This window comes from Drosophila virilis, chromosome 2, assembly GCF_030788295.1.
Source record: "Drosophila virilis strain 15010-1051.87 chromosome 2, Dvir_AGI_RSII-ME, whole genome shotgun sequence".
NCBI classification, from domain to species: domain Eukaryota; kingdom Metazoa; phylum Arthropoda; class Insecta; order Diptera; family Drosophilidae; genus Drosophila; species Drosophila virilis.
Genome location: NC_091544.1, coordinates 11723440 through 11737373, shown reverse-complemented (window position 1 = coordinate 11737373; position 13934 = coordinate 11723440). Strand labels below are relative to the sequence as shown.

General features: G+C 39.2%; 1 protein-coding gene across 3 annotated transcripts in view; it reads left to right on the top strand.

Annotated features, from left to right (window-relative positions):
* jvl (javelin-like) overlaps nt 1-13934 on the top strand; it is a 59559-nt gene that overhangs the window by 21309 nt on the left and 24316 nt on the right. The gene's annotated exons all lie outside the window — the stretch shown is intronic.

Genomic DNA, 13934 nt, shown 5'->3' with positions numbered 1-13934 from the left:
GTTTTTAATTGTTAAATTGCTCAAAAGAAAACGACGCAGCAGCAGTAACTAACAAAAACAACAAAAATAACAACAACAACCACAACAGAAACAACAACAAACAGACAACCACGTCTAACCACGTCTGGTAAGCCGCCGCTTACCAAATTTGTGTCATGCCCCAAATAAGACAAATCCGCACAATCCGGCTGAGCGGCACTTCCCAACGGATGTGGCTCTCTGTGGCGGCTGCCTGCGCTTGGCTCTGGCCAATGCGGCGAATGAGCAATGCGTGATAAATCGCAAAAAAAAAAAAAAAGAAACAAACAAACAATAACAAATGCAACAAAAAATGTTGCATTGGATGCTAATGCATTGGCCAGGAAATCCATGAAAAGGCATTGCCAACTTGTCGAATGGCTATATTTAGCCAAGTTATTGGCGTTGCCATGTAAACAAGTTGCAGCCGGCAACAACAGCAACAACAACAACAACAACAACAACAACAACAACTGCGACAACAGCGACCTAAATTTACCGTAAAATGCATGAGAAAACTGCTGAGCGGCTTGAAAATGCCACAGACAGCGGGTGGCTTAAGCTGAGAGGGGGCGGGGTTGTGTTCGCTTGATGAGTCGATTCTCTATGCGTGGCAAATGCTTCTTCTTGTTGTGGTTGTTGCTGTTGTTGGTGTCTCGTCTCAGGTGTCTGCCCGCTGTGCAGCTGTCGCGGGCAGCAGCAGATGCAACAAGTTGCCAGCCAGCGTCGCCAAGGTCATCGTCGTTAAACGTGGCCAACAACAACAGCAGCAGCAGCAGCAACACCAGAAGCAGCAGCAACAAAAACAACAGCAGCAGCATCCTCAGCCACAGCAACGTTGCCTTTTAAACTGTTTTTGGTAGCTGCTTTTGGTTTTTTTTGTCTTTATTTTTTTTTCTTGCTCGTCTGGCCAGTTTGTCCAGTTTTTATTTTGCTGTTCAGATTTGCTCATTGCTCGGGCTTCTTCATCATTTTTATGCGTCTTGTTCTTGTGCTCGTATTTCATTTTTGGGCCGGCTTGTTGCCCATATGGCGCCGCAGAGCTATCGCCGTGGTCTGAGTGCGCCTTTAAAGCGGAAAATTTATGTGCCCCACACACTCACTTACACAAACACTTACATAGACAGTGTAATCACCGTATACAATTTCACAGTAAATTATGCATAACCTTACCAATAAGTCAACGAACCTGCCTGCCAATTGTCCGCTGATTCATCAACAAAAAGGACATTTACATGTTTGCTAGGCTAGCGAACAGGACAAGCCAGCCAAATGGATATTTGGATGGGCCAGCACACGCACACACACACACACACACGCGCGCGTGTGCACACACACCTCAAAACCCAGTGAACCGTAGAAAAAGTGTGCGATGGCTGCTGTCTGCGTCTGCTTTGGGGCAAAGCTTGTGGCCTGCCAGCGCGTCGTATACTTAATATGTATTTCCAGTTATAGGCGGTCGAGGCGCTTATCGATTGGCATGAATATTAGCCGATGTCCTCATTTACACACACACACACACACACACACACGCACACAAGTCTAGGCCCGTAGCCTTTCGAATGTTGTTGTATGTGTGCTTGCTCACCAGCTCCTCGTGCTGCTCGCACAACATGCAAACAAGTCTTTTATGGCGCTTTTCCAGTGACAGTGCATCACATGGCCATGTTTGGTTATCTTTAACTGTTTGTAAGCCAACGGAGTCAGCACCAAAGTTGCTTTTTAGCTGGCTACATTTGCTGCTGCTGCTGCTCTGTTGTTGTTGCTGTTGTTGTTATCAATGACGCCGGCAGTTAAACAGGTTTCAGTTAGCATTGCTACTAACTGCCATGCACACAACTAATTAGCAAACCGCATTTTTGAGCTGCGTTTGCAGCCAATGAAATCAAATTTATAAAATTGCCAGGTAAATTGCTATTGCAAACCCAAAGTGCCTGCTTAAAGAATCCTTGGAGCTGAAAAGATGCTTCTGCTTTGAATCTCATTGCCTGACAAGTCTTCATAAATTATGCTTAAATGTTTTGTGCGCGCTAACAAAATCGTGACAAACTAAATCTACAATTTAAATGGCTTGCTTAAAGTTACGTTTTTGCTTCCTAAGAAAATGATTTTGTAATAGGATAAATGAGAAATGGAAAACCAAAAGTTCATTTTCTCCTGTATCTGTGCAAGACACGAGACGACTCTTTAGAAGCTTTAAGCAGACGATTTTATACTTTGTTTTCTATAAGTAGTTACCACATACCTGTTAAATATTAACATGAAGATAAAGTAGTTGCAGGCATGTTCAACCACGTGTTAAATATTTAATATGTGGATTCGTCAAAACAAGAGTTTAAGTAAATAAAGTGAAATTTAACATATTTTCTAACATGATCTTTGCAAGTAGCTTTACAAAGAGTCTTAACTCACTAAGTTGCTGTTAAATAAGAAAAAAGCGCAAGTTGTGCTCAGGCCGATCAATTTGGGTGCAGTCAAATCTTGAAAATTATGACTGGCTTCCGCTGCTAACAGGCTCCAATCAGTTAGCTGATATCTTTTTCAATTTTCCTGTCAGCTACACAAAGTATACCCTCTAATTGAATTGTCATAGCCCAAGCAGCAGACCCTCAACTAGCTTTTGAATTCATTTGCTACTGTCAGTAAATTTAACTAGGCCTGCAAAGCTGAGCTCACTGTTCAATTGCGGCGATTAAAGTTGCGCTGCGGCAGCTATGCAAATGCCACTGCCACAGCGCGCCTCCTAATGGACTTGGGCTTGGTCGTCGCCTCATCATGCAACAACAGCAACAGCAGTAGTAGCAGTGAGGCCTTCAGCTTTGGACTGCCGTTCTCTGGTGAAGGTAAATGGCGCGTCGTTGTCAGTTACATAAAACGCTAATGAAAAATGCCGCCGCCTCATTAGCCTCATGCGCCTTATGAATTACAATTACAACTGCACCTAAGCGGCGCAGAGTAAGTGCAATTCATGCAGCAAGTGCGGCTGAGGAGCTATAAGAAGCCAAGCATCTAATTATGAGGGTCTTGGAAATGCGTATGAGCGCCATAATTGGATCTAGTCGACTGGCAAATGCGCTGTAACCAATACTGGAGCAGCACGGCAGAAAGTGTTCACTTTTATGAATGGGCGTCATTAAGCCATTAACATTTAGACATCAGAGTTAAGTAAGAGATCAGCGAATGAAGGACATATTTGCCATTAATCATTTAGCTAACTTTGTCTGCGTATTTAATAGTCTAAACAATTTTCTTGTGGCTACCCAAGGCCGTAACACGTATTTAATTCAGTTTCACATAGAATATGACAATTATCTTTTGTTACTTAATAGACTAACACATTTTTTCCTAATGCTCTTTTAATTTCCGTGCGAGTCCTGCTTTGTCACTTTATAGTAACTGCTTTACATGGCCTTACTTACAATGGAGGACATGCATGAATTGATTTGTAATGAAATTAGTTGAAGATTTCGATCATATGTTCTCTATTGTATTTTAGAACTATTTAGAAAGCATTCAAGCTAAACTCTTGGATTAATATTATAATTTTTATACATTCTTTATCATTGTTACTCTCAATAGCTCAATAGGATCCCTTTAATTTATAATTTATACATACTTTTTTTATCTTGTAATATTGCTAAGGTATTATATTGTTTCATGTTTAGAAATAGGCTAACTCCTCTGCAATTATTGATCGCTCATCATGATAGGCTTGATTCTAGGCGACAGCTAGCAACTCCCCTTTGGCTTATTGATTAGCTAAGTCGGTCTGGCTCTATGACTTTGATGTTGTTGACTTTCTAAAAATTCTTGAACCACTCGAATTTATTTGTATTTTATTGTTGTTTGGCAAACGCAGCATGATTTATGACTAACATAGCTGGTTAGATGTTTAAAATTGAACACAACTGAAATTAGCAGCCGCCGGGCTTGGATTATGACAGTCAACTTCTGGAAAAATAATACAGCTGTATTCAACTGAGCAGAAACCTTGAAATTCTAAAAAGATGTTCAATTGCTTGATATCTGTATTTGGTGTGGCTGCAAATTGGCTTAATTTGTGAGCCAAAAACTTAAACATAATCGTTAGCTGTTTAACTGGCCCAAAACGCGCTTACAAATTGGCTGCGCTTTCAGTGTTAATGGCCAAAAGCAGTAAGGGCCACAGCTGGCAGTCGTCTAGTACAACAACAAGCGCCTCCTTGCCCCGCCTGGCTAGCTACTCGAAAACGTCGTGTGGCAAAAGCAATTTAATAAAACCATGAACCTTGGGCCAAGTACGAGTACATAGAAAAAGCTAAGCAGCAACAAATTTTCGCTGGCCATTATACATCTTGGCCTGGCCTCTTGGTTGTTATTATTATTTCGGGGCTGCCGGGCGTTGAGCTTGCCAAAAAAACTATGAAAATCTACAACATTTTTGCCTACCAACTGACAGACTGTCAAGCTTCGCAACGGTGGCAAATGCAAATATAGAGGTAAATAAAGAAAGAAAAAAAAAACCCAAGTCGACAGACAGGCAAAAGCACGACAAACAGTGTCAAGTTTAAACAACTTTATGAGTGCCCAAGTGTCGCGGCTTAGAGAGACAATTTCTATGCGACTGATCCGAGGGCCAGCTAAAAAGTGTGTGTTACATTACAATTTCATTAGCCCAAAGCTAAGCCTTTTAGCCGCTAAGCCATATCGATTGTGCGCAGAAAATGCTGACAACTTCAAGCGGCAGAGGCAAAACAATCGATTTTTAACTAGAGAAATATACTTAGTATCAGTGGTATATCAGAACCCATTGCTATTTATATATATTGTCTAGCAATATTGGTATGCTTGATATCAGAGCACACGCTATAAACGAACAAATAAGTGCCGGATTGTAGGCATTTCAATTAAAATGCATGGTGAGTGCTTATTGATCGATGTGCTCCTGGAATGTCTTTGTTTGTTAGCATTTAGTATAAAGTACGCATTAATACTCATTTTATGCCCGTATTATATTCATTTATAGTTATTTGTGTGTCGAGCTTTGAAAGCACATGAGAGCTTGGGAAGGGCTTAGTTGTACACAGTCTATTAAATTAATTTAATTTAAAGTTCAAGAGCTTAACTAAGGAGATTTGCTTGGTATTTGTCTTTGTGATTATTTGACATTTTTTTCATTCCTAACAGATAAATGATAAATGATTTACAACATTTCTTTTGCTCTCGTTCCTTTGATCACCTAATTAAGCTTTGAAAGCAGATGAAAGCTGTGCTTAGACTTCATCATATTTGCATAAAGTGAGTTATTATATTCAGATTTCACACATGATTTAATACTTTATCTTTTGGGCTCTCTCTTAGTCTTAAACGATCAATAAAGATTTGAAAGCTCATGAAAGCTTCGTTTCAGCTTGCTTGTGTGCAGTTCAATTAATTAAACCCACTTAAAACCGCAAAGCTCATTTAATTGGATTAAGAGTGAGATTATTGTAGCTTTTTACATGTGGATTGATTGCCTAATCTATTTAGCTATGCTTGGCAACAGCTGCTACGCTTCTCTCTCTCTCTCTCTCTCTCTCTCTCTCTCTCTCTCTCTCTCTCTCTCTCTCTCTCTCTCTCTCTCTCTCTCTCTCTCTCTCTCTCTCTCTCTCTCTCTCTCCCTTTTTCTATCGTTCTCTCTCTAGTCTAACGCTTCCTGGTAGCTATCTTTGCTTATCGTGTTCGTAACTGGGCTCTAGCCATGCCTGCCGACATGTTGACAGCAAATGTGTATGGTAAACAGCGATTGAACAGGTGAAAAATCTTGTTGGTGTCTGGCATGTGTCATGCGATACGTACGCTACGGTTAAGGCTACCTGTCTGTTTTGTATTTATACGAATGTACTCGTGAGTACTTATGGCTAGGAGAGCGCTTTGCTGGCTGGCCAATTAGAGACGCTCGAAATGAGCAACGGCTGCTGCTTAGGCGCCCTAATTAGCCAGGTAACCAAAAACAAAAAGCTTTTACATTTGCGGCCTTCACCCGTACCTTTCCTCCTGTGGGTAGGCAGGGGATTTAAGAGGGGGGGAGGGTTTGGCATGGTAGCCTGCTTGTGGTGTCGATTTTTGTGTTTTCCTAGTAGTTTGGTGGTTTCTATTTACAATTGCCATGGCAATCGCTGCGCTTGTGTATCTGGCAGATACGATAACTTGCAGTTAGTTTGCTTGACTTTCGCGGCAGCAAGCGGCGGTAAGTGCTGCAATTTCGATTTCAATTTTTCAACAATTTTACCATGACCTTTTTAGCGTACGAGCATTTGGCTAGCCAATTGTTTGCGCCATTAGCCAAGTGAAAAGCAAACACAAATTGGTGCTAAATTATGCCGGAACTGCAGTCGCATCGAAAGCGCCCCACCAAAATCGATGCCATATGCCATGCCCCGCCCCTCTTTAAGCTGCTTACGTCATTGTAACAATAACGATCTGCTGTTTGAGTTGGGCCAAATCGTTGGGGGGTTTTAAGTTGTTGTGTTGTGTTGTCGTGTGGCCCTATCTAAGATCACATAGAGTTGAACGCACTCATTAATTTCTGGCGCAATCAATTAAAATGCTCGAACAGCTGCAAATCGCCGAGATCCTTTCATTTCCAACGAGACTCACAATTAAATCATACACAACAATTCTCCTATCGCTGGAAATCAGGAAAGTTGGCTAATGAAAATATAAACTTTAATGAAATTAATATTTTAGCCGCGGTTTTTTTAACATTTTTTTTTTGCAGCTGCTAAGCGCATTCGAGAAATTGAAAAGAAATGCCAAGAAATGCCAAGCCAGGCCAACAAGCGAAAGTGTTGACCGTTAATTTTCACAACGCATTTGGCTGTAAAACGCGTCAATCACTTGACTTTGACTTTGACTATAACTCGGACTCAGAGCCATGCTCTGGCTCTGACTCAGGCTCGGACTTCGACTTGCAGTTAGACTTGGCGCTCGGGTACTTTCGAAAGTCATTTAGCATGTCTTAATGAAACTTAAATAATGCTCCAAATAAGCAAATGGCAATCAAAACTTATTATGTGCATATAAAGCGCTTTTAATGACTGTCTGTCACGTACGCTATTCATATACACTCAGATATACACTCACGACTCGCACTCACGCTCATATTCGTTTTGCTGCAGTCTCCTTTAATTTTCTGCACATCTCTCTGTTAGCTGTGTGCGGTCAGCTCGGTCTCTCTCCCTCCCTCCCTCTCAGCTTTGCATACATAAATATTTTTATATATATGTACATATATATTCTTAACTATATACAACAAGTTATAAATTTTTATGCGCCCTTCAATGGAGGTTACCAACCAACTGTTGTTGTTGTTGTTGTGGTCGCTGCCCATTCGCCCGTTCATAATGTAACCACAGTGTATTTTTCGCTAGACATGTAATTTTTTTACATTGTCTTTTTTTTTTTATTAACCAGTAAGCATAGAAGTAATACTATACTTTAAGCTAACAGTAGGCGTTGCCAGAAGATAAGCTGTGAGGCGTTATGAATATTTGTCTTAGCTAGGGTATAATATTTTGACTGTTGTTTAAGAACTGTAAAGCTTAAATGTTAAAATTCAAAATGTAGTATAAAAATATATTAAGAAAAAGGTAGACTAGTTAATTTTCTTAAATTTTGATTTCTAACCTTGACACAATTGTTTCATCTTTTATGCAGATTGTCTACTTTAGTTCTGTTTTTACCTATATAATTTTATTTTTAGCTGAAATCAATACATATCTGTTAGCTTCTTTATATTGACACCTTTGTGTTTAAGGCGCCAGCTGCTGCACAGCTGCGTTGTGGCAACGATTTTTGATGGGCACAGCCGCTTTGTTGTGGTTAGCCATGCCGCTTTCCTTGGAGCCTGATGACTCTTTGCTGGGCGACACGTCCAACGAAAGGGGTGTGGTTTGCGCCCAGTTGCACAGCCCTCAAGCGGAACAGCCAAAGAGCTGGCATAACAAAACTAATAAAAAAAAAAAAAAGAGGGGGCATTACAATTGCATTGCCATTGTTTTTAGTGCGACTGCGGCTATGACCAGAGAGTGCAATTGCCGGCCCTTCCGTTTTGGTGTATGAAACTTTTGTGTAAAGCCAAAGCCAACAGCTAAAAGCCAAAGTCAAACCGTTCGATGCGGCACCGATAATAAATTTTCCTTATTGTTGCTTGCCCACATTGTTGTTGTTGTTGTTGTTGTTGTTGGTTTATGCACACAACATCATCATAATAAATTTCGCCTGATGTACGACGCAGTTGTTGTTGTGGTTGTTGTTGGTAGTTGTTGGTAGTTGTTGTACTTTAATAAGCAAAGTGCTTGGGCTGGCCGCTTGGCTGGTTAGAGCCGCGTTTACAGCCTGGCCAATGGCCAGCACTACTGTATGTATTTTTTTTGTCCACTTGGCCGCGCAACCTGCCAAGTTTATTGAACCTCATCATCGTTATTATTATCGCGATAATGACCATCATTATTATCAGCGGCAACATTATCAGGCGCTGTGGCAGCGTCATCAGCTGGGTTCAGCGTTAGTTGCCGGCTATTTAAAACTTTTGCTTTATTTATTAACTTTACACGCGTCTGCGCGACTATGGCTGTTGCTGCTGTTGTTGTTGGTTTGCATTGTTTGTGACCATGGCTGGCATATTATTCAAGCCTTCATTTGCATGCTGCATGCGTCAACATCTGCTGTGACTAAGCGCCGCATTTCCGCCTTCGCATCAGCAGTTGGAGATACTCACTAAATTTTTAACTTTAATTAAAGCCAGCTTGAGGTGTTAATTAACCAGTGCGACGCCTCGCATGCCTAATAACTGGGCTAGCACCACAATTGCAGCCAGTTTTTATTATTTATACAATATCAACTTTTCTATTTTAGGCAATGTGTCACACGTGATACAACACCATTGTAATGACATTTTATTAGCATTGCTTGAATCACATAATCATAATTTTTAATCATGGAAAACGTGTCAAATCCAAGTCACGACTTTTTCACAATCCAAATAACTGAATTAAACATTTGGCGCAAAAACAAAGATGTTGATTAGGAAATGTCTAAATAAAATCTTGGAATTGTTCGCGAACTTTCTAGTGAGAACTGCGCTGCAATGTGATGTCATCAGTGCACAAGTATTTTCACTTTCATTGGGGAAAAACAGCAGCAAAATATTGTTAGGTCTTAAAAAAACTAAAAAAAAAAAAACTAAAGTTCACTGATCTGTGCTGCACTCTGTGGCTATTGTTGTTGCTTCTGTTGCTGCTGCTGCTTATTAGTCCGAGTTGCATTTCTTTTTTTTTCTTATTTTTACTTTATTGTTTCTTGCGTTTGGCATGCAAATTACGCGGCAAACTGCACAAACCTACAGCAGCAACAGCAACAACAACATCAGAAACAACAACAACAGCGACAATGCTTGTACTAAGGCCAATGTAACTTGTAGAAATTGTTGAAATATTTTCACTTTGCGCATTTTTGTGCAATTTTTACTGCCACCAAATGCGACACCGAAATAATAACTTTATTAGAGATGCCCTACGCAGGGCATTTCTGGGGTAAATCTGCAACCATGTTCATTTTGTCAGGCATGAAAATGAAATTTATACACAACTTTAAACGATAAGTTATCGATACGCTGACAAGGATTGCTAGTTAAATGTGCTATCAATAACAAATTTATTTTTGTTACTCAATTCCGGAAGAAGCAATCAAATCGAAATTCTTTCTTTTTTTTTTTTTTTTTTAAATACACTTTTTAAATTCAACACGTAACAAAGGCTTTAGAAAAACGTAAATAAGCGAAGAACCTGATTAATGAGATTTTGCAAATGCGATTAATTTTGCTTAAAGCTGAAAACCTAATCAATCAATAAGCCACACGCCGTTCCTCCTGTCTGCTTCATAAGACTTTTTTTGAAATGTAAAACCCGATATAAACAACTTTCCGCAGGTGTAATTTGGCTGCCTGCAGTTGCACTGGAGTTCTTTTTTCACACAAAAAGGGTATCCAGGCTTCGATAGCCTTTTAACGCTGGGCGTTGCTTTTGTGCTAGCTCAGCAGCAGTTTATTATGGTAGCTGTTGCTCTTGCTGCGAATGTTGTTGGCTGGCTATTGTGCCATTGTTGTGCATACGCCCCGTTGCCGCTGCTGTTGCCTGAACTCATTTCATTTTGCCAGTTTGCCAGTTGCCAGTTGCCGGCTGCCATTTGCCAGTTGTTGCCATGTGGCAAACACTGGCTGCAGCCTCGGGAGATGTGGCACAGAATTAGCACGCCATCATGTCTATAAATAAGAGAGTAGCCAACATAAATAGCATTGACTTGGCGCTGCCGGTGCTGCAAAATGTCAGCAAGCTAATCAGCGGACAGGCATCGCATTTGCTGGTAATCATTATTAATAGCCGGGCAATTACAACACCCAGCGGCGGACGCGTCGAAGGCAACTCACCTGCTGATAAAAGTGCAATACAAAAAACAAAAATAAAAAAATAATAGTAAAAAAAAAATTGATTGCATGTTGTCTACTCGAACAAACAAAAGCTTATAAAATATGCGGCTGAATGAAGAAGAAGAAAAAATAGCAACTAATAATAAATAAAAGCGGCAGCTGCTCAATTAATTCGCCAGCTTTGTATGCCTGGCCAGAAATTAATGTATAAATTACAAAACGAATAAAAAACAACAAATATAATTTGTATTTGCCACCGCAAATCACGACACAGAAATCATGCAAAACGAACTCAACATAAAAAAAAAAAAAAAAAAAAAAAAACAAAGCAAACACAAAACAAATTGCGCAAAATGCATTTTAAATTGAATAAGCTACAAGTATTCGAACAGTTCACCAAATTCAATTATATTTGTGAGTAGAAGAAATACGGGTATTCATTGAAGCGGCATGCTAAAAGGTCATTGTCTGCTGCCAATCGAACAGCAGCCACAAAACAAAATACTCGGCGTAATATCAGATTATTAAACAATGGCAAACAATGGCAACTAGCAACAATAACAAAAGTCTAGCCAACAGCTGTGCGATATATATAGAGAAACATATACATATATATACATATTCTGTTTTTCTTTAGTTAACGCGTTGCCGCCTTTGAAATATGTTTATAATTATTATTTTGATTGGAAGTTTTATTGATTTTATACATTTTTGAAAGTTGCCAAAGTTCTTTGTGTGCATATACACATGTCTATATAACTACATATATTTGTATGTCTGCAGCTTCCCTTTCCAAAATGGCTGATTGCAATTCTAAAAATTACAACATTGCGCAGAGCAGAGCTGAGCCACGCCTCCCACGCTCAGCCAAAGTCTATTGTTTTAAGACATAAACTTAATAACTGGCAATTATTAAATATACTTATGCCGATTGCCTTCGTTTTAGACCAGCTTCAGCTGCATTTAGCCACAATATACTTTGCTGCAATGAGAGTACCAGGGGCCTTGAGCATTTCTCACTGGCAAACAATGGCACATCGCGATTTGAAGGCGCCCGAAGGCGTTGCCAGCAAATTCCAAAGCGACATCAAGAGGCGGCTTTGGCATCGAGCTGTGTCTGGCTTTGTGACGCTGAGCGGGGCTTATCAGCCAATTTGCTGTCAAGACATCGGTTTCACTTTGGCATTGAGCCGCTGTTAACATCTCACTTTCACACATGTCAGCTCAGATCTGACTGAGATGCCATGGGTTATGGTATAGTTTATTTTTCAAATTATGCAAAACCGGCTCAAACCCGGAATTCCAATTAGTTTATGCTTTGCACAGAACCTTGAATTAAAACATAAGCCAAAAAACAATTGACTAGCAAAAGAGGATTATATAAAACAAACTTTTTAATTGAATAAAATTCGAGAGATAGATGCAAGGCACATTTCTATTAATTTGAGGTTGGAAAAATGTGACGAGGTTGGAACCCGGCTTCTTGGCTGTGGAAAACCAGTTCATACCAATGTCTCGCCTTTAGATTCGGCTCGTAATGACAATAATTTTTTGGTTTCTACTTGCTAACTGATTGTCGAGCTTTGCTTTGATTAACTTTTTTGCAGTTTCACTGTAGTTTTAAGCCTAGCATCTGCTTTCGGTTCTTTTTCGTGATTTTCACTTTGGCTTGATTAACACCTCGCCGCAAAGAATTTCACTTTTACACTCACTAGCCTGTCGGCTCTATGTATGATTAATGAAAATGCCATCTTAACTGGCATTGAACACAAATCCGACAAATATCCCTCGCCTCAGCGTTCCGAGCGTTGTCATTAATTTGGCAACTAAACTGCTTAAACTGCTTATTTTGTGTTTGCTGCATTATCCTTGAGGTTTTCAGTTAACAGTTGTCGGTTTTAAGCTTTCAAGTTTTTGACGCTTGAAAATTTTGTTTGGTCGATGAAACATTTTCCTATGACTTTGAGTGACATTTTCCGTTGCGAAAAGTGAAAAGTTGTTATAAAGATTTTTTATTTTATATATTTGCTTTTTAAATTGCCGTTGATTGGTTCAAATTGGTCGGGCATCGATACTTGTATGTGTACTATATATGCTTGTACTAGTTTATAATTGTTGCTGCTCGGAATTTTTTTTATATACACTGTTTTTTGTTCGATTTTATGCAAATCACTTAAACACTTCTTGTAGTTTTTATGCGCTGACGTTTTTAGTTAACCTTCACATTTTTTTAATCGTGTTGCTTTTTTGTTTTTGTTTATAATTAATTATTAGTCAAATGTTTTGTAGACATTATAATTAACTGACTTTTAATGACCGGAAGCAACTGCAGATATCTTGAATTAAATATTTGAAAAGTTTTCATAAAATAATATAACTGCGCTTGCCAAATGCCCGTCGCTGTCATTTATCAAAACGACAAAAACCTTTCCCATAATTAAATTAAATTGTTTGCCATTAATAATTGTCAGTCAGTCAACGGGCTGTAGCTTCAATTGGCATAATGCCGCGGCCCATATATGTCGGCCCAAATGTCAGAGACATAAATTTTCTCCGCTAACTGCAAATAGTAGACAAAACATAATAATCCATGTGACAATCAAGTATACGTAAAAATTAACCATCAGACCATTTATGAAACACAAAATGCCAGACGAAGCCCCACAAAATGAATAGCCCGTGCCGCTGTAACGTGCCCCCTGCCCACTATTCAGGTTACACCCCACCCCTCGGCAATTCAATTGAATTCGCATTGAATGGAAATTGGATTGGATATATCCATGTACACACATACATAAGTGTCGTAAAACAAACGAGGCTAAAGCCAAATGTGGGCAGCACATGCGGGGTACTATAAATATATGCATAAGAAAGGGTCGACCATGAAATACTCTGGAATGGATAAGAAATAATGATAAGAGGGAAAAATTAAAGTAAATTTAATGATTAATTCTATTGATTATCACTAAAAAAAAAGGACTTGTAAACACCCTGGAATGGGAAAGCAGAGATAATGATAAAAAATAAAATAATAATTTTTGTGAATTGTTCATAAGCCTTGGTTTTCAAGATAAACTAATATATGTGGGATCTAACTACACTAGAATGGAAAAGAAAAATAACAAGAAGTAAACAATAATAAAACAAATTTTATAGAACAAATTGAAGGCAACTTCTACCAAGTCTTGGCTCTCGGATAGTGCCTAAATATAGATGAGCATATGCCTACATCTACTGTTGCACAGGGTATTATCGATAGCAAAACTACTCGCAAGTCGCTCCAATCTAACGAAAATTATGTAAATTTTTCAGTTATAAAAACACATCTTGAAACTGGAAACCGCAACTGCCGGCGTTCAGAGCCGCAAATAGAAAATCTGGCAGACAGTTAAATTGATTGTAAACTACATAAATACATATGTAAAAGATAAATCTATAGTTATTGTATGTGCATTATAAATGGTTTTGT